The 19,564-nt window shown below is 48.0% G+C and overlaps 1 long non-coding RNA gene across 1 annotated transcript in view; it reads left to right on the top strand.

Moving 5' to 3' along the window:
- The window catches only part of LOC139177069 (uncharacterized), a 62,202-nt gene extending 43,114 nt beyond the window's left edge, over positions 1–19,088 (top strand). Inside the window, exon 2 of the long non-coding RNA XR_011561475.1 lies at positions 15,978–19,088. This is a non-coding gene — a long non-coding RNA (uncharacterized lncRNA). The remainder of the gene's footprint in view (positions 1–15,977) is intronic.
- Positions 19,089–19,564: the final 476 nt, after the last annotated feature.

The raw sequence follows: 19,564 nt of genomic DNA, 5'->3' as shown, positions 1-19,564 counted from the left end.
CCCTCCAGGCACCTCTCCTAAGCCTCCCTCCACACTGTACAATTTAGTGACTGTTGGCCGCAGCTGAAAGGCTGCTCTGTCTGCCTGGCTCCCCAACGTGTGGTCCCCAGACCAGCAGGCTCAGCATCGCCTGTTGGGAACCAAGTGGGGCTGGGGGGAGCGATGTTAGAAATGCAGGATCTCACACCCCAGCCTGGACTTCCTGATGACTCAGCAGATAAAGAATCCACCTGCAATGCAGGAGACACAGGTTCAATCCCTGGGTCAGGAAGATCCCTGGAGGAGGAAAATGGCAACCCATTCCAGTATTCTTGCCTGAAAAGTCCCATTGATGGGGGAGCCTGGTAGGCTACAGTCCATGGAGTCACAAATAGACGTGACTGACATATACACAGACGTATACACACACATGCACACATCCCAGCTCAGGGCTGCAGAGTCAGAACCTGCATTTCCACCAGACTCCAAATGATTCCTGTGCATATTAACACTTGAGAAGCTTCGAGTCTGATCACAGATTGAGTTGGATGGTGACGACTGTGTATATTCTCCCATACATGTATGTCCAAGTTGCTGTAATAGGAGTTAAATATTATTCAACCCATGAAATTTGAGCAGGAAAAATTGTTTCAAGTAATTTGAATGTATCTAATTTGAAGATTCCGTGACAGTAGTTTGCTTTAAACATTGTTGTAGAAATAGGTGTGTAGGTAAGGCAATTGTAAAAAATGAAGATAAAATATAGAAATCTAGGTTTTCATATTCAGATCGCTCCACAAGGGTCTTTAAGTCTGTCTGCACTGACTATTCATGATAACCAAGACAAAGAAACAGCCTAAATGTTCATCAACAGAGGAATGGATAAAGAAGATGTGGTGCATATACAATGGAATATTGCTGTTGCTAAGTCGCTTCAGTTGTGTCCAACTCTGTGCAACCCCATAGATGGCAGCCCACCAGGCTCCCCTGTCCCTGGGATTCTCTAAGCAAGAACACTGGAGTGGGTTGCCATTTCCTTCTCCAATGCATGAAAGTGGAAAGTGAAAGTGAAGTCGCTCAGTCGTGTCTGACTCTTAGCGACCCCATGGACTGTAGCCCACCAGGCTCCTCCATCCATGGGATTTTCCAGGCAAGAGTACTAGAGTGGGGTGCCATTGCCTTCTCCCAATGGAATATTACTCAGCTGTAAAAAGGAATGAATAATAACACTTACAGCAACAGAGATACAACTAGAGATTATAACAATAAGTGAAATGTCAAAGACAAATATCATATGGTATCGCTTACATGTGGAATCTAAAACATGACGCTGGATCATAAGGCAGTTCTATTTCCAGTTTTTTAAGGAATCTCCACACTGTTCTCCATAGTGGCTGTACTAGTTTGCATTCCCACCAACAGTGTAAGAGGGTTCCCTTTTCTCCACACCCTCTCCAGCATTTATTGCTTGTAGACTTTTGGATCGCAGCCATTCTGACTGGCGTGAAATGGTACCTCATAGTGGTTTTGATTTGCATTTCTCTGATAATGAGTGATGTTGAGCATCTTGTACCCCAATGTTCATCACAGCACTGTTTATAATAGCCAGGACATGGAAGCAACCTAGATGTCCATCAACAGATGAATGGATAAGAAAGCTGTGGTACATATACACAATGGAGTATTAGCCATTAAAAAGAATACATTTGAATCAGTTCTAATAAGGTGGATGAAACTGGAGCCTATTATACAAGTGAAGTAAGCCAGAAAGAAAAACACCAATACAGTATACTAACCAAATATATGGAATTTAGAAAGATGGTAACAATAACCCCCTGTATGCTAATGCTAATGCTAAGTCACTTCAGTCGTGTCCAACTCTGTGCGATCCCATAGACGACAGTCTACCAGGCTCCCCCGTCCCTGGGATTCTCCAGGCAAGAACACTGGAGTGGGTTGCCATTTCCCTTCTCCAGGGGATCTTCCAACCCAGGGATTGAACCCAGGTCACCTTCATTGGCCAGGTGATTCTTTACCACTGAGTCACCAGGGAAGCCCTAACTAACACACTGCTGCTGCTGCTGCTGCTGCTGCTGCTGCTTCTGCTAAGTCGCTTCAATCGTGTCCAACTCTGTGTGACCCCATAGACGGCAGCCCACCAGGCTCCCCCATCCCTGGGATTCTCCAGGCAAGAACACTGGAGTGGGTTGCCATTTCCTTCTCCAAAGCATGAAAGTGAAAAATGAAAGTGAAGTCGCTCAGTCGTGTCCGACTCTTAGCGACCCCATGGACTGCAGCCCACCAGGCTCCTCTGTCCATGGGATTTTCCAGGCAAGAGTACTGGAGTGGGGTGCCATTGCCTTCTCTGATAACGAACACACTACCTATCCTTAAAAAAAAGAAAAAGAATCTTCCATCTTTCATGGTCCTAGCATACCCTTATTAGCAAAATGATTAACAATATTAACTATGGGGTCAAATACATCTGGCTATGAGGTTTCTGCTCCAACCTTACTAATTACAAATATGAACAAGAAACAGTCAAGTAGTTCATTTCTGGGACCCAGTTTCCTCAACTGTAAAATGATATTAATCATACCTGGCTCATAGAATAATGATTTATACAAAATGGGAATTATGTATAAAGCATTATTAATAGGGCAAAGATTTATCCAGTTACAGCTTCTTCACTGGACAGGAATCAGAGTTTCCCCTTGTCTGAAGTGCCCAACCCTTTAAACTTGAACCATGGAAGTCAGAAGCCATCACCATCTTCTTTAACCATTTATCTGCTGATGGACATTTAGGTTGCTTCCATGTCTTGGTTATCATGAATAGGTATGGTGAGACTTAAAGACACCTGTGGAGCAATCTGAATACACAAACCTAGATTTCTATGATATTTTCTCTTCAATTTTGTAGTTGTCTAACATACTGCTATTCATGGGGTCTCAAAGAGTCGGACATGACTGAGTGACTAAACTGAACTGAACTGAACCTACAACTATTTCCACAACAATGTTTAAAGCAAAGGCAAATCCATCAGCTGGCAGAGGACCCAAGGAGCCAGAATCACCACTAACACCTCAACAGCATCAGATTACCTGGCAACCCACCAAAGCCCAAGAAGGGTGGGAAACCAGTATAGGGAGAGGGCTATTTAGGCTGGAAGAGTTCTGGTTAAGACTCAAGAGCAAACTCGCCCACTCCACATGGCACACCCCCTCCCCACTCACAGAGTTTGATAGTCATGTGTTCAACTGTCACACAATTCACACTCAGTCACTCAGAAATTCAGTCATTCATTCATTTGCTCATGCATTCATCCAGAAAAATATCTATTAAGGAGCCAGACCCCACACCAGATATCAGGTATACTGTCTTGATCTCTCTGAGGCTCTGTTTTCCCATCTGTAAAATGGGCTGTTGGCAAAATTTGTTATGTGTCCATGAAGGGTCCTGTATGGTGATTGGCTCAGAAAATGCCACTGCTGTGCTCCCTTCTCTTCCTGTTAGTACACCAGGCTCTGAAATTTCCTTTTCCTTAAAATGAGACTGGTGTTCATCTTTCCTGGGAGATAGGACAGGCCTGTGGACGCTGGCAACCACTCTCTTTATGCCAAGGGTTGCAAACTCAATTATCTCTGGTGACCAGGCCTTGGGGAATGTGACCAGTTTGGGGCAGAGCACAGAGCTTGTTCTAGGTGCTCAGCTCCAGCCCCTGGTTGCCCTTCCATTTAAATATGCCAGAGGTCCCAGTTTTCCAAGAAAAGCTGGAGGTCCAGAAAGCTTCCATTTTTTTTTTGGAACACAGGCAACTTTTCACATTTATTTTCAAACACGCAGACTTTGAGGAAGTGGCAACCCGCTCCAGTATTCTTGCTGGGAAAATCCCATGGATAGAGGAGCCTGGAGGGCTACAGTCCACTGGGTCACAAAGAGTCAGACAGGACTGAACATGCATGAAACTTAACCTTATGGTTATATTAGCGATTCTTTTAAACAAAGTTTTCATTTGAGAATATTTTTAAATTCACTGATTTGCAAAGAAAACACAGTTCCCATATGCCCTTGACTCGGTTTCCCTTAAGGTCCACGTAACTGCGGTACATTCGTCCAAGCTAAAAGCCTGCCAGTGGGACCGTCTCATAGACTTTACTTAGATCCACTGATCTTTACACAAATGTCCTCTTTCTGACCCAGGCTCCCATCCAAGGTCCCTGTCACATTAGGCATCACGTCTCCTTAGATTCAGTGTGACAATTTCTCAGACTTACCTTGTCTTCATGAACGGGAACGTTTTTGAAGAACTGTGGTCAGATATCCTGTCCAGCGGCCCTCGGTTTGGGTTTCCTCTGTTTCCTCATGGTCGGTCTGGGTTGTCGGTGTGGGAGACAAATGGCCTGGAGGTGACGTGCTCTACTTGTCACACCGCATCAGGTTCCGTGATGCGACGTTTACCCCTGGTGGGGTCAGCCTTGGGCAGCTGGTCAGTCTGTCTGCCGGTTCCCCCGCTAGCATGGTTGGTCTCTCCTGTCCATACTCTGTTCTTCTGATGGGACTCCCGGAGTCCAGCCCGCAGGCAGGGAGGGGAGATGCTCCGCTCCAGGGCTGCCAGCAGCTACACGTGTTATTTGCCATTTTCTGAGAGACTTGTCCCTTTCCCCCATGTTTTAATGTAGTCAGTCATTTATTTGTATCACTGTGGATTCATGTATATTTATTTTATTTGGGGGATTATAATCCAATACTGCAGCTATTTATTTTGTCATCCAAATTATTCCAGTTTGGGTTACATTTGTTTTTTAATGGTTTTTGATGATAAAAACTCATAGTCATTTTAAAAGTCTGTGATCAAGGATAAGGTTGCATGAGATCATGAGAAATTATTCCCAGGTCTCAATATTCCATGGCAGAGGGGGAAGTCCTGGGCAAGCATGATGAGTTCAGGCCCCAGAGTGAGACCAGGGTTCAAATCCCAGCTTTGACACTTACAAGCTGTGCAGCTTCTGGCAAGGGGTTAACCTCTCTGTGCCTTAGAAATACCCCAAGACTGGGAGGTTTGTGCTATATAATGCTTCCTAATCCTCAACTCTTGTGAGGATCAATTACAACAGGGTCTGGGAAGCATTCAGAATCTCGCTTGACACCAGTAAAGCAGGCAGTAACCATCAGCTGTGGTTGCCATTGGCACAGTGTGGGGTGCTTGGGGGGCACGGGGTTGGGGTCCCTGTGCACTCACCCCTCACCACACCAGCAGTCCAGGTCGTCAACATTAGTGGGCAGAGGGCCGACCACATGCAGTGGGAGGGGAAAGGCCTGGCAGAGATGGAAGGTCAGAGGCAGGAGACCTGACTTCCAGCGTAGCCCACCTCCAGCTCTGCTGCTGGGGACAAGCTGTGTTGCTCCTCTAGGGCTGAGTTTTCTCGTCTTTGGGGAAGGGCCTCGTGAAGCTGGACTGCCTTTCTCAGTGGTGGATACCCAACAGCTTTGGAAACTGCCGAGTTCAGGGGACCTGATGAAGTTGCATGCAGTTGAATCTCCAATCTGTCTCCCCAGGCAGGGATCCAATCGAGGCTTTTCCTAGCCTGGGCACCTTAGCCTGTTCAAGGCGGTCCTCTTTCAGGCTTCAGCAGACTTGAAAGACCCCAGTCTGCCTGCCTCCTCTGCCCTGCCCCCAGGGGCCCAAGCAGCAGCTAAAGTGCAAGGTGTCCATTGCCCACACTGAATTCACTTGACCTGCCTGGCCAGGGAGACAGAGGCAGGGCTGCCTTCCAGGCCCTTCCTCTGAGTGCTGCATGGCTGGGAACCCATTTCACAGCCCTGGAAACTGAGGCCAGAGTGAATTGCCTGCATCAGCATGATGAATACATTTCCAGCCAAGGACCTGCGGCAGGTCTAGACCTTCCCCAGGAATTCTACCCTGCCCATCATCTCACTGCTGTCATCATCACTCTGGGCTTGGAAAGTTGCAGGAGGCCACTGGAATGAACCATCACTTTCCTCCACATCTGTTCCTGCCCTGATCTCGTTCCCTCAGGAGTTAGCCTAGAGCATCCGCCCAGCCCCCTCCAGGAGTCCAGACCCTTCTTCAAGGCTCTCCACACTACCTCCTACAGGAAGCCCTCCTGACCAGATGAAAATTCCAGAAAGGACCCTGGATTCTCTTGGACTTGAGTTTGAACTCTGGCTCTGTATTGCTTAGCTGAGACACTTTGGGTGAATTACCTGCTTTGTGAAACGGAGGTACCACTGCCCACCTTGTGGGAATATCCCCAAAACTAGCTGGCTGTATATAAAGCACTTGGCTTTGGTAAGCGTTCAGAAAGTGGTAGACAGTACTCTCCTCTCTTTCCAGCAGAATTTACAGGCTAGTACAACCTTGTCCTGCATCATCCATCCCGCCGTTCATTCAGCAAGTCCTCCTGGAGTTCCTGTTCTGGGTCGGAATCTGGGAACCCAGTGCAAAACAATATGATGGTTCCCACAGAGCTTGCAAGGAGTCAGATACCATCAGAGTATCACATGATTTAAAATGACGGCTGGGGCAGGTACCTTGTTGTCCCAAGAACCCATACTTGGGGGACTTGGTGGAGCCTGGTGAGGGCGGGGGATCAAGTGAAGTCTCCCCCGAGCCAGTGGTGCTTAAGTGAAACCTGAGGGGTGAGTAGGTGAAAAGCAGGCCAAGGGCCAGCCTCCCAGCTCCTGGAGGAAGTCCAAGGGCCTGAGAGAGGGAGCTGGAGGGGCCCAGGGGCCAGTGAGCCAGGTGAATTCACGGAGTGGGTGACTGAGGGAGCTGGGGAGCCCTGTGCTCAGGCTGGGGAAAGGGAAGCCATGAGGTGGTGAGTCGCCGCTTACCGTCCAGAACATTCTACCCCTGTCCACCCCAGCTGCCAGAGGGGCATCCCCCTGCTCCCTATTCATTACCTGACATAACTAATTGCCTGGTGACATTTCCCATATTATAGACAAGTGTGAATTATGGGCCCAGCTGTTCCCCTGCTCGTCACCGAGAATCGGTTGATAAATATGTTTATTCGAGGTCAGCCCGGCCTCATCCATTAGAAATATTGTTTTTCTAAACATTACATTGATTTAATTTAACTCTAATCAATTTAAAATGGTTCTGACAATTAACAAAAGCTTCAAATATGACCTTAAAGTAATAGGATTCATTAGCTATGTTTAGGATTAAACTTACCCTAATAGAGCAATTTTTCTTCCGAGGGTATTTGGTGAGCGACTAGTGGTCAGTCAAAATGAAATCAATTATTATAAATTATACAGTTAAACTTGATTATGTATCCCCTGCTAATTTGTATAAATAAGGGTCTCTGACAATGGGAGTAATTTATTAATAACTATCTCTACCCCAACCCGGTATCACACTTCATGTAACAGCTGCCGGGGCATCTGTAACCCATGAAGTATTATTTTCCAGGGCTGCTCTCGATGTATGCTAATTAAACCCATAATTAATTGGAACAGTTATAGTTAAGACACAATGCTGGCGCCCTTTGCCCTACTATTCATGACAGTCAACTCATTCAAAAGGCAATCTGATCAAAAATTCATATGCTAGCTCGGGCGCCCCAAAAGGAAGGCGATCTTCCTACAAAGGGTGCTTGTGATATGACAGCTGGTGTGCTGGGGTTGGGGGAGATGCAGGCAGTCAGAAACTCGGTCCCCAGAGCTTGGGCTTCCCACCCCACTACCGCCAGCCAACGCCCCGCGCAGAAGGAATGGAGACTCAGAGTGGCAGAATAGAGGGCCTGGAATAGGATGTCTTGGCCAGAGCTCATGAATTGGTGGCCAGATTTTTAACAAAGTTGGCCAGATTTTTAACAAATTTGGGAAATCTCACTTCTCTTGGAAATTCCTAACTTCGAGAAAAACCGGACTCCTCCGGGCCTGCTTCTCCCATCCCGTTTATCACCTCAACACTTCTTTCATTACCTGTCTGGTCTCCATAGGCAGTGAACCTGACTGCCAAGGTCTAGGAGAGCTCCCCCATTCTACAGGTGAAGAAACTGAAGCCCAGAGGGATAGGTCATCAAGGAGCACATGGTGACCAGGCTCCAAGCAGGCTGGGTGTGGCTGGTTTCACAAGCATCTAGGCAGAGCCTGGGGCCCAAGGGCAGTGGGCCTGTCCCTGAGTGGACCCTCTCCCTGCTATAGGCTAGATGGGCCAACACCACCATGTTGGATGTTTGCAATGGGAAACACAGAACAAGTCCCGCTAATCCCAGATTCTTCTGGTGGAGCTGGGGAAGGGTGGGGGAAATTCTTCCTAACCCTGACATTTGAGGGGACCAGAGGAGAAAAGTTCTGACAACTAAAACAGCATGTGTACAAAAGAACAGTCAGCTTGGAGATGCCCGTGAAAAGGACCTCACGTGAACCATCCAAGCCTCCAGGGGACGTCACGTGCTTCCCATTGGGTTCTCCTGGGAGGGACACTGAGAAGGCAGGGACAAGAAGGCTGTCGCCCTCTGGTCGCCCTCCTACTGGAGCCAACAGATGAGAACAAAGCTTGGCTAAGTCCCAGGAGTCTTGGGGGTGCCTGGGGAGGGAGCCCCTTGACAATAAGGGAGGAAGAAGCTCTAGAGGTGAGGCTCAGCCTTCCTCTGTGCTCGGGCAGGTGAGAAGAGCATTTCCATAGGGAAAGTCTTGAATTCTCCCTGTGCCAACCTGAGGCAGGAAGTGGTAGGTGGATGAGAAGTGAGAGGCGTGAGAGGAAGGAGGCCTTGTTAGTGGGGAAACTGAGAAGTCTCATAGAACAACCCAGGAGCTAGAGGTGAGCATCTGAGAAGCATCGCTTCTGTCAAAAAGTCAGCCTTTGGACCAACTCACTCCCTGAGCAGGGCTTCCCTGGTGGTTTAGATGGTAAAGAACCTGCCTGCAATGCAGGAGACCCGGGTTCAATCCCTGGGTCGGGAAGATCCCCTGGAGAAGGAAATGGCCACCCACTCCAGTACTCTTGCCTAGAGAATTTCATAGACAGGCCATGGGGCCACAAAGAGTCGGACACAAGTGAGTGACTAACACACACACACACACACACACACACACACACACACTCCCTGCAACTTAGGGAAGGCCCAGCAAGCATGGCAGAAGCAAGCCCACCTCCCCCAAGGTCTGCAGAGTTGGGGACCCAGCACAACCCCCACTCAGCTGCTCCCCACAACTCAGCTCAGCTCAGCAGACAGTGACCCACCCAGGGGGGAGGGGGGAGGACTGGCCCAGACCTGGGGTCCAACCCAGCTCTGTCCTAATTCATCACATGACCCTGGGCATGCCCTTTCTTTGAAGGCTTCAGGGCACCCAACTACAAAATGAAGGGTCTGATCCATTCCTCATCACACCAGTGACCCAGGTCCCGGTGGCCGGCAGACTGCAGGAAAGACCTGCTCGCAGACCTGACCTTGTGGAGGGTTTTCTCATCCTACGTCGGGCCTCAGTCTCGAAAAGAAGCACAGTGCACACACACACACACACACACACACACACACACACACACTTTTGAGCTGGAGGTGACTATTAAAGTTACTGAACTTTAATGAAAAAATGTTTGTCAAAACTCATCCAAGTGTTTACTGAAAGTTTTTGTATGTAAATTAGACTTCGGTGAAGTTGGTTTTAAGAGGCAAACTGAGGCATGTGAAAAAATTTTTCAGCTCATTTGAGCATTGGGATCAGTATCAAACCAAAAGGGGTTAGGAGCTGGGAACAGGATTCTACAGAGAAGCCTGGGAAGCAAAGAAATTTGATTGATTACAGCATCACAGGTGCCTTGTTTGGGAAAGCCAAGCTCGTTGGCTATTTTTGATTGGTGGTCCTTACCGGCTGTTTGTGAATGGTGGTCCTTGCTGGCTGTTTCTGATTGGTCGTCCTTGTTGGCTGTTTGTGATTGGTGGTTTTTGCTGGCTGTTTGTGATTGGCTGTCCTTGGCTTTCATCTTCTGACTTAGAGCTCACCACTCTGGCTTAGATTTGTTTAGGTACCAGAGCAGAAGAGCCGCCCCAGACCAATGGCCTCCTTGTTTAATTGCATTTACACTGGTTTTATAAAGAAAACAAGGAGGGAGTGGAAATCAAAATCGCTTTGGAAACAGTCTGAAGTTCAGCTCGCACCTCTCTTATGACCCAGCAGGCCTGTTCCTCGGTGTTCCCAGGAGAGGGGATTCCAAGCACACACCAAAAACATGCTCAAGAGGCTCATAGCAGCGTTATTCATAGCATCCCCAAATTGGAAACAACCCAAACATCCATGAGCTGGAGAACCAATAAACAAATTATCGTGTATTTACGCAAAGAGCCCTACAGGGCCATGACAGAGAACTGTGGACACACACAAAGGGGTGAAAATCACAGGCACTACACTGAGTGTACAGGATCCTGTCTCCCTTTAGGTGGAGTCCCAAACCTGGCAAAACGAATCAGGGTGACAGCAGTTAAAACAGAGGTTGTTGCTGGGCAAGTGGGCAGGAACAGCCTGGGACGGGCAAAGCGACCGCATGCTAGAAAACCCCGGGAGATTGACCTGACGCCTGTATGGATGCTTGAAATCCGTGGAGCAATGCACAGAAGACATGTGCTTAAACAAGGTGCATCTCAATAAGAAAGAAGAAAAAAGGCGCCAGCCGGATGTGGTCATGCCCACGGTGGGCAAGGCATCCTCAGCCTCCCTCCATCATCAGATCCTCCAATAAATCCTAAATCTCAGCTCCGTGCCCCCAAGCACCCCCCCGTGGAGGGGATGATGGCATCCTTTCTGCAGGCAGGCCGGAGCAGGACTCCAAATGCTGGGCCACACCTGCCTCCGAAGCCAGGCAGCCCTGAATTCAGGTCCCACTGGATCTGTCTGGGTCTCGGTTTCCTCATTCGGGAACTGGGGCTAAGATTCTTATTAGAATGGGAGAGTACCGATAGGAAGCACCTAACCCAGGACCTGATGTTCACCAGATAGGGAAACTGAGACTCAGGGAGCAGACAGACTCGTCTCGATGGGGGTGTCCAGACTCCGTGGCTGCGGAGCTCTATGGCGGTTCCTTCTCCAGCCCCAACTCCCCCCAGCCTGTTCTGCCACCAACAGGGACACGTCCAGTCCTTGTGGTTCTTTCCTGTCCACCACTGCCCTTCGTGTTGGCCCAAACGACCCCCTCTCAGCCTCCCCCAGCCTCCCCAGCCCTGCCGGTCCAGACCCCAGCTCCGGAGGCCAGAAGGGGCGTGGCTTTGGGGAGGGCGGGGCTCCCTTCTTCTCCCCTCCCCTTCTCCAACTTGACCAGGCAGCAGGCTCTGCGAAGGGACTCAGCCCGCCGGCACCTGCTCCTGCAGGTCCTGGGAGAAGCTAGCTTATATTTTCAGGAGCACCGCAGTAGAAGTCTACTTTAACCTGTAACTCCTACCAAATCTCTAGCTTCTTGGGCCTCAGATTCTCCACGGGTAAAGTGAACCTCTCCATCCTGTGCATTTAGGTGATGAAGATGAAGGCTATGAGTGTCCTGGCACCAGCATGAAGGACTGAACACTAAGCAGAGAATGGAGTGAAAAGGGCGGGGCCCGGTTTCAGCCAAGTCTGTTTACACCAAGCCACCCTGAACACTGTTTTCTTCCTCAGCCACCTAATGCCTGAGTGGCTGCCTCGGTGTCCCCAGTGTGATCCTCGCAGTTCCTTGTCTTCCCTTCAAGATCCCCTCGCCAAGAATGGTCCTCCTGGTCTGGGAATAGCTTCTGTTTTGATCTGGTCATTGGCCTATTGCTGCCTCACACTGTGTGGGGCCCTAACGCCTTTGGACCTCCACAGCCCCTCCAGCCTCCCTTCCCATTCCCCAAGAGCAGTCTTTTCTCTCCAGGACTGCCAGAAGAGAACTTGAAAACTGGTGGACACGCAAGTATCTTCATCATACCACATGTGTGTTCTCAGTCGTGTCCAACTTTTTGCAACCCTATGGACTGTAGCCCACCAGCCTTCTTGGTCTGTAGAATTTAACAGGCAATGATACAGAAGCAGGTTGCCATTTCCTACTCCAGAGGATCTTCCCGACCCAGAAATCAAACTCATGTCTCCTGCATGTCTCTGGCATTGCAGGCAGATTCTTTACCACTGAGCCAATGACTTCCAGAATCACCACCCAAGCTCCCAAATGCCCCAGCAGTATCTGATTGACAGCTCACAGATGTTTTCACGCCTGTTATCTCCTGATATGTGGCCCTTCCTAGCCACCTCCCTGCGTATCCTGTCATTCAGTCAAACACGGGTTTTGATGTGTATGATACTGATAAAGGAAAAAGATGAAAATGTCAGAATCTTTTGCGGTCATGGTAATCTATGCAGTCAGTATATTCCCTGCTAACAAACTTTTCAGTACGTTCATACAGACTTTTGAAGGAACAGAATTAGATCTATTACGAAACGTGTTTCATCATCTACTTTTTTCTCCTAATACATTGTGGAATTTGGCTCATGTCATTAAAAAAAAAAAGTCCTAGAAGCATCATCAACGACTGCCAAATACTCCAAACATCTATCCCAGAAATTGATCAGAGCCCTACACACTTAAGCATCTCAAGTGTAGCCACATTATAAACAGAGCATTTGTGGTCTTACAGCGAATCTCCTGGTGATCACATCCTGAGAAAAATGGCTGAGCAATAGAATTGCCAGGTAGAAGAAAACATTCAGGCTTTCGAAAAATTAAGCACATGTGGATGGAACCCCCACATGACTCACAACCTGTGTGTAGTTGTTCAGGGCCAAGGGACTGAAGAGGAAATAAAGCAAGAGAAGTCACTGGGCTGAGGAGAGACCTTTGCATGCAGCAGACCTAGACATCCTTAGATGTGAGCATGGGGTGGGGCTTGGAAAGTTGCGGAGCCCCTGCGTGTCAGAGGACAGCATAGACCACAGCCCATATTGAGGAAAGGAGAAGCAGGCCAGAGAAAGGCAACCAGGGAGGGGGCGACCCCCGGTTCTGAAATCTTTCCAACACAGGCCTGGGCTTCCTGTAAAGTGACCCCGCTGGGGAACAGCAGGTCAAGGTGGTAGGGCTGCACCTGAGTGAGGGAGTGTGGAGCAGTCTTATCCCACCTGGCAAGCAGAGCTGGAGAGACGGTGGGTGCTACCTGGGGAGTTGGGACTTACAGCAGCATGCCGCGAGTTGGTTCAGGCCTCTGGGTCTGTGACCACTAAACCCACGTGACAAACTGAAGGAAGGAGCTACAATTTTGCAAGCGATTCCCCCTCTCACTCACACAAAAAGCAGTTTATGCAAGACGTCATCTAAATGCAAACCTTTTCTGGATTTTGCTGGGGAAAAAAGTCTTTCCCACAGGGGCAGAATCTAGGGTGTTGTTTCTCAAACACAATCAAAGCGAGTACAAGACTCACTTAGTGGGGCGGAGGGGGAGGTGTTCAAGTGCGGCTTCCAGGGCCACCCGCCGAGAGTGTGATCCTGTAGTTCTGTGCGGGCCCTATGCACCTGCATTCTTAAGGCCCCAGACGACTCCAATGCAGTGGTTCACAAACCACTCTTAGGAAACACTGATGAGAGCGTGGTTGATTTTCATGCTGAGACGCTGACAACTTCCACTGTCGCAAAGTTAGTTCAGTAGCTGTGCGGCTCACCCTGACAGTCTTTCCTCCACACTCCGGACTCCCAGAGAAGAATGTTTCTAACAAAAAGAGACGGAGAAGGCAATGGCAACCCACGCCCGTACTCTTGCGGGGAAAATCCCATGCGCGGAGGAGCCTGGAAGGCTGCAGTCCATGGGGTCGCTAAGAGTCGGACGCGACTGAGCGACTTCACTTTCATTTTTCACTTTCATGCATTGGAGAAGGAAATGGCAACCCCACTCCAGTGTTCTTGCCTGGAGAATCCCAGGGACGGGGGAGCCTGGTGGGCTGCCGTCTATGGGGTCGCACAGAGTCAGACACGACTGAAGCGACTTCGCAACAGCAGCTGCAGCAACAAAAAGAGAAACACATACCAATCTAGGGGCTTGACATCAGGACCCTATGATTTACTTACTTTCTTCCCATTAAGCCAGGGATTGATTGGTAGGCTATTTCTCGGCCGGTCCCCTAGAGAAGCGCTCACACCAGACCTTACGTCGTTCCCCCAGCAGATGGCACTAACTCATTTTAAATACCATTTGTAAAAGGAGACTGAACGCTCAAGATAGATGGAGAGGCAAAGTAAAGGCAAGACCGAGACAGAGGACAGTCACAAGAAAAAACATCACAGAGAGAGCTTAGACCCTCCTGGATGTAATTTGTAATCTAATGTGTAGCCTTGACTAACTGACACATTTGTTTAAACAAACAAACAAAAAATCACCTGCTGCTTCCCAAACCTGGGAGCTGGCTGCGGAGTTCAGTTCAGTTCAGTTCAGTCTCTCAGTCGTGTCCGACTCTTTGCGATCCCATGAACTGCAGCACGCCAGGCCTCCCTGTCCATCACCAACTCCCGGAGATCACCCAAACTCTAAAGCTGGGAGTTAAGATCTAGGACGTTCACATAACCTACTATGACCACAAGATGGCAGTGCTGCGCCAGGAGGACCAGATGCATAGGAACAGTTAAATCTTAAAAGGCAATAAAAAGACTTGAAACTATGTCGTGAAAATAAGATCGTGGAGGGAAAAGAGAGGAAGAGACATGTTGGTTAGATTGCAACTTGTCTCTCAAGTTCACTGTTATGATAATCATCACTACAGCTGCTGCTACCAGTGGCTGCCGTTTGCTGAGGGGTTACCGCGTACCAGGCTGTGATAGGCAGTCTGCACGTATACACAGTTTCGAGTTCATTAAGCCTTATGAGGGAAGTTTCACGATGTCTCCACTTCTGAGAGGAAGCATTATGTGGGGAACCAGAAGCCAAGACCTCTTGTATTTTCTCAAAAGAGACGCAGACACTGATCTGATTCTGGCCACATCAACAATAGTGAATGGAATGGCTTCTATACATAAAAAGCTGTAGAAAGTTCCTTCTTTCATTGAGCAAATAGCTGAGTACCTACTCGTGTCATGCCCTGTTCAAGGTGCTAAGGAAAGAGAACTGAAGGGAAAACCCTGCTTCTAGTGCAAAAACAGACCTTGATAAACCACTAGGTACCAGGAGAGGTGCCTCAGGGGCAAAAAGTGCCTCCAGGGGCATTTTAGAGGATGTTGGTGCTGAGCTGGACCTGGGTCCCACCGGCCCACAGAACCAGTCATTCAATTTTCAGGAATTCCAGGAGTCAATTTTTTTTTTTTAATTGAAGGATAGTTGCTGTACAGAATTTTATTTCCTGTCAAACATCAACATGAATCGGCCATAGGGATATAAATATCCCCTCCCTCTTGAACTTCCCTCCCATTTCCCTCCCCATCCCACCCCTCTAGGTTGATACAGAGCCCCTGTTGGAGTTCCCTGAGTCATACAGCAAATTCCCATTGCCTGTGTGTTTTACATACGGTATTGTAAGTTTCCATGTTACTCTTCCCATACATCTCACCCTCTCATAACACACCCATTATTAGTGTTAAGTTATGTAAACTTACAATTAAGTTATATTTTAAACTTACCATTAAGTCATATTTAAAACTCATTCCTTCCTAATTATTTTACATGTAACAGTTATCTATTGATAAGCACAGTCGTGTCTGACTCTTTGTGACCCCATGGACGGTAGTCTACCAGGCTCCGCGGTCCATGGGATTTTCCAGGCAAGAATACTGGAGTGGGCTGCCATTTCCTTCTCCAGGGGAATCTTCCCAACCCAGGGATCGAACCCGGGTCTCCTGCATTGCAGACAGACGCTTTACCGTCTGAGCCACTAGGGAAGCCCATTGATAAGCACACTTCTTCCCTAAAGGACCAGATAGTAAATATTTCAGACTGTGAGGCATACAGGGCCTATCATAACTACTGAAGTCTACCACTGGAGCATGAACACAGCCATAAGTATGTCATATGAATGGGCATAACTGTCTTGCAATAAAATGTTTTCAGAAACAGGCGATGGGAACTTCCCTGGTGGCTCAGCGGTGAGAGTCTGCCTGCCAGTGCAGGACCCATGGGTCCGATCCCTCATCCAGGAAGATCCCACCTGCAACTAACCACATGAGCCACAACTACTGAGCCTGTTCTCTGGAGCCTGGAAGCCACAATTTCTGAGTCCACGTGCTGCAACTGCTGACGTCCAAGTACCCTGGAGACCATGCTCCTCAACAAGAGAAGCCACTGCAATGAGAAGCCAGCACACTGCAACTAGGGAGCAGCCTCCACTTGCAGCAACTAGAGAACAGCCCGAGCAGCCAGAGACCCAGCACAGCCAGGAAAAAGTAACAGGCAGGGAGCTGGGTTTGGTCCCCCCGCCATACTCAGCAGTCCCGAGGTCTGCGCTCAGCTATTTCCGTCTACACGGTGGAAGCGCTGTGTACTTGTGTGCTAATCCCAGCTGCATCTCTTCTAAGCACCACCTTCAGGGATGTCACTGGCAGCTTGCAGTCAGCCACACTGAGAGTATTTACACCTCAAAATTGGCAAACACTACAGATCCGGGCTTTCTTTCTCCCTGGAGAGCTGGCTGTTAAACACTTACCAGCACACCAGAGGCCAGTGTGGTCTGAGAAGGCCTCTCAGGGGACGTGACCTCTTGCACAGGAACCTGAAACTGGGCTTAAGTCTTTCCTGCGGCTGCCTATCCCACCCACCGGGGGTAACATACAGGGCGTAGCTTGGAAGTAGATCTCAACAAAACAGTCAAAATTTAGCAGAGGCCAGAAAGAATAAAACACACACTTGTTAAAAATACGGAGATTCCATTACTCAGCTATAAAAAAGAACACATTTGAATCAGTTCTGGTGGATGAACCTAGAGCCTATTATACAGAGTGAAGTAAGTCAGAAAGAGAATGACAAATACTGTATATTAATACATATACATGGAATCTAGATAGTACTGATAATTCTATTTGTGGGGTGGCAAGGAGACACGAACATAAAGAACAGACAAGGGAGGGAGACGGTGGGAGAGCTCCAGGGAGTAGTATTGAGCATATACATTACCATATGTAAAATAGATGGCCAGGGGGAATTTGCTATATGATGCAGGGAACCCAGAGGTGTTCTCTGTGACAACCTAGAGGGATGGGATGGGGAGGAAGGTTGGAGGGAGTATTAAAAGGGAAATGACATATGTATACCTATGGCTGTTTCATGTTAGTGTATGGCAGAAACTCTCACAATATTGTAAGGCTCAATTCAGTTCAGTAGTTCAATTGTGTCCAACTCTTTGCGACCCCATGGACTGCAGCACACCAGGCCTCCCTGTCCATCACCGACTCCCGGAGTTTACTCAAACTTATGTCCATTGAGTTGGTGATGCCATCCAACCATCTCATCCTCTGTCGTCCCCTTCTCCTCCACCTTCAATCATTCCCAGCATCAGGGTCTTTTCAAATGAGTCAGTTCTTCACATCAGGTGACCAAAGTACTGTAGTTTCAGCTTCAGCATCAGTCCTTCCAATGAACACCCGGGACTGATCTCCTTTAGGATGGACTGGTTGGATCTCTTTGCAGTCCAAGGGACTCTCAAGAGTCTTCTCCAACACCACAGTTCAAAAGCATCAATTCTTCTGCACTCAGCTTTCTTTATACTCCAACTCTCACAACCATACATGACCACTGGAAAAACCATAGCCTTGACTAGACGGATCTTTGTTGGCAAAGTAATGTCTCTGCTTTTATGCTGTCTAGGTTGGTCATAACTTTCCTTCCAAGGAGTAAGCGTCTTTTAATTTCATGGCTGCAATCACCATCTGCAGTGATTTTGGAGCCCAGAAAAATAAAGTCAGCCACCGTTTCCACTGTTTCCCCATCTATTTGCCATGAAGTGATCGGACTGGCAGAAAGTGAAGAGGAACTAAAAAGCCTCTTGATGAAAGTGAAAGTGGAGAGTGAAAAAGTTGGCTTAAAGCTCAACATTCAGAAAACGAAGATCATGGCATCCGGTCTCATCACTTCATGGGAAATAGATGAGGAAACAGTGGAAACAGTGTCAGACTTTATTTTTCTGGGCTCCAAAATCACTACAGATGGTGACTGCAGCCATGAAATTAAAAGGCACTTGCTCCTTGGAAGGAAAGTTATGACCAACCTAGACAGCATATTCAAAAGCAAAGACATTACTTTGCCAACAAAGGTTCGTCTAGTCAAGGCTATGGTTTTTCCAGTGGTCATGTATGGATGTGAGAGTTGGACTGTGAAGAAGGCTGAGCGCCGAAGAATTGACGCTTTTGAACTGTGGTGTTGGAGAAGACTCTTGAGAGTCCCTTGGACTGCAAGGAGATCCAACCAGTCCATTCTGAAGGAGATCAGCCCTGGGATTTCTTTGGAAGGACTGATGCTAAAGCTGAAACTCCAGTACTTTGGCCACCTTATTCGAAGAGTTGACTCATTGGAAAAGACTCTGATGCTGGGAGGGATTGGGTGCAGGAGGAGAAGGGGACGATAGAGGATGAGATGGCTGGATGGCATCACTGACTTGATGGACGTGAGTCTAAGTGAACTCCGGGAGTTGGTGATGGACAGGGAGGCCTGGCGTGCTGCGATTCATGGGGTTGCAAAGAGTTGGACATGACTGAGTGACTGATCTGATCTGATCTGATGGGACTGGATGCCATGATCTTAGTTTTCTGGATGTTGAGCTTTAAGCCAACTTTTTCACTCTTTCACTTTCATCAAGAGACTCTAGTTCTTCTTCACTTTCTGCCATAAGGGTGGTGTCATCTGCATATCTGAGGTTATTGATATTTATCCCGGCAATCTTGATTTCAGCTTGTGCTTCCTCCAGCCCAGCATTTCTCATGATGTACTCTGCATATAAGTTAAATAAGCAGGGTGACAATATTGATGTATTCCTTTTCCTATTTGGAACCAGTCTGTTGTTCCATGTCCAGTTCTAATTGTTGCTTCTTGACCTAGACACAAATTTCTCAGAAGGCAGGTCAGGTGGTCTGGTACTCCCATTTCTTTAAGAATTTTCCACAGTTTGTTGTGATCTACACAGTAAAAGGCTTTGGTGTAGTCAATAAAGCAGAAGTAGATGTTTTTCTGGAACTCTCTCACTTTTTCGGAGATCCAACAGATGTTAGCAATTTGATATCTGGTTCCTCTGCCTTTTCTAAATCCAGCTTGAACATTTGGAAGTTCACAGTTCACATACTGTTGAAGTGTGGCTTGGAGAATTTTGAGCATTACTTTGCCAGCATGTGCTGCTGCTGCTGCTGCTAAGTCGCTTCACTCATGTCCGACTCTGTGCGACCCCATAGACAGCAGCCCACCAGGTTTCTCCATCCATGGGATTTTCCAGGCAAGAGTACTGGAGTGGGGTGCCATTGCCTTCTCTGTGCTAGCGTGTGAGATGAGTGCAATTGTGTGGTAGTTTAAGCATTCTTTGGCATTGCCTTTCTTTGGGATTATAAAGTTATTATCCTCCAATTAAAAATTAGATTAAAACAAATGAAATATAGAGATTCCAATATCAATAACCCCATCAAGGCACACTCTATGGAGCAGCCTCGCCTATCTGTCTT

Source organism: Bos indicus, chromosome 18 (assembly GCF_029378745.1).
Source record: "Bos indicus isolate NIAB-ARS_2022 breed Sahiwal x Tharparkar chromosome 18, NIAB-ARS_B.indTharparkar_mat_pri_1.0, whole genome shotgun sequence".
Classification (NCBI taxonomy): domain Eukaryota; kingdom Metazoa; phylum Chordata; class Mammalia; order Artiodactyla; family Bovidae; genus Bos; species Bos indicus.
Note: the sequence above shows the minus strand (reverse complement) of the source record. Positions and strands in the feature narration are given on the sequence as shown.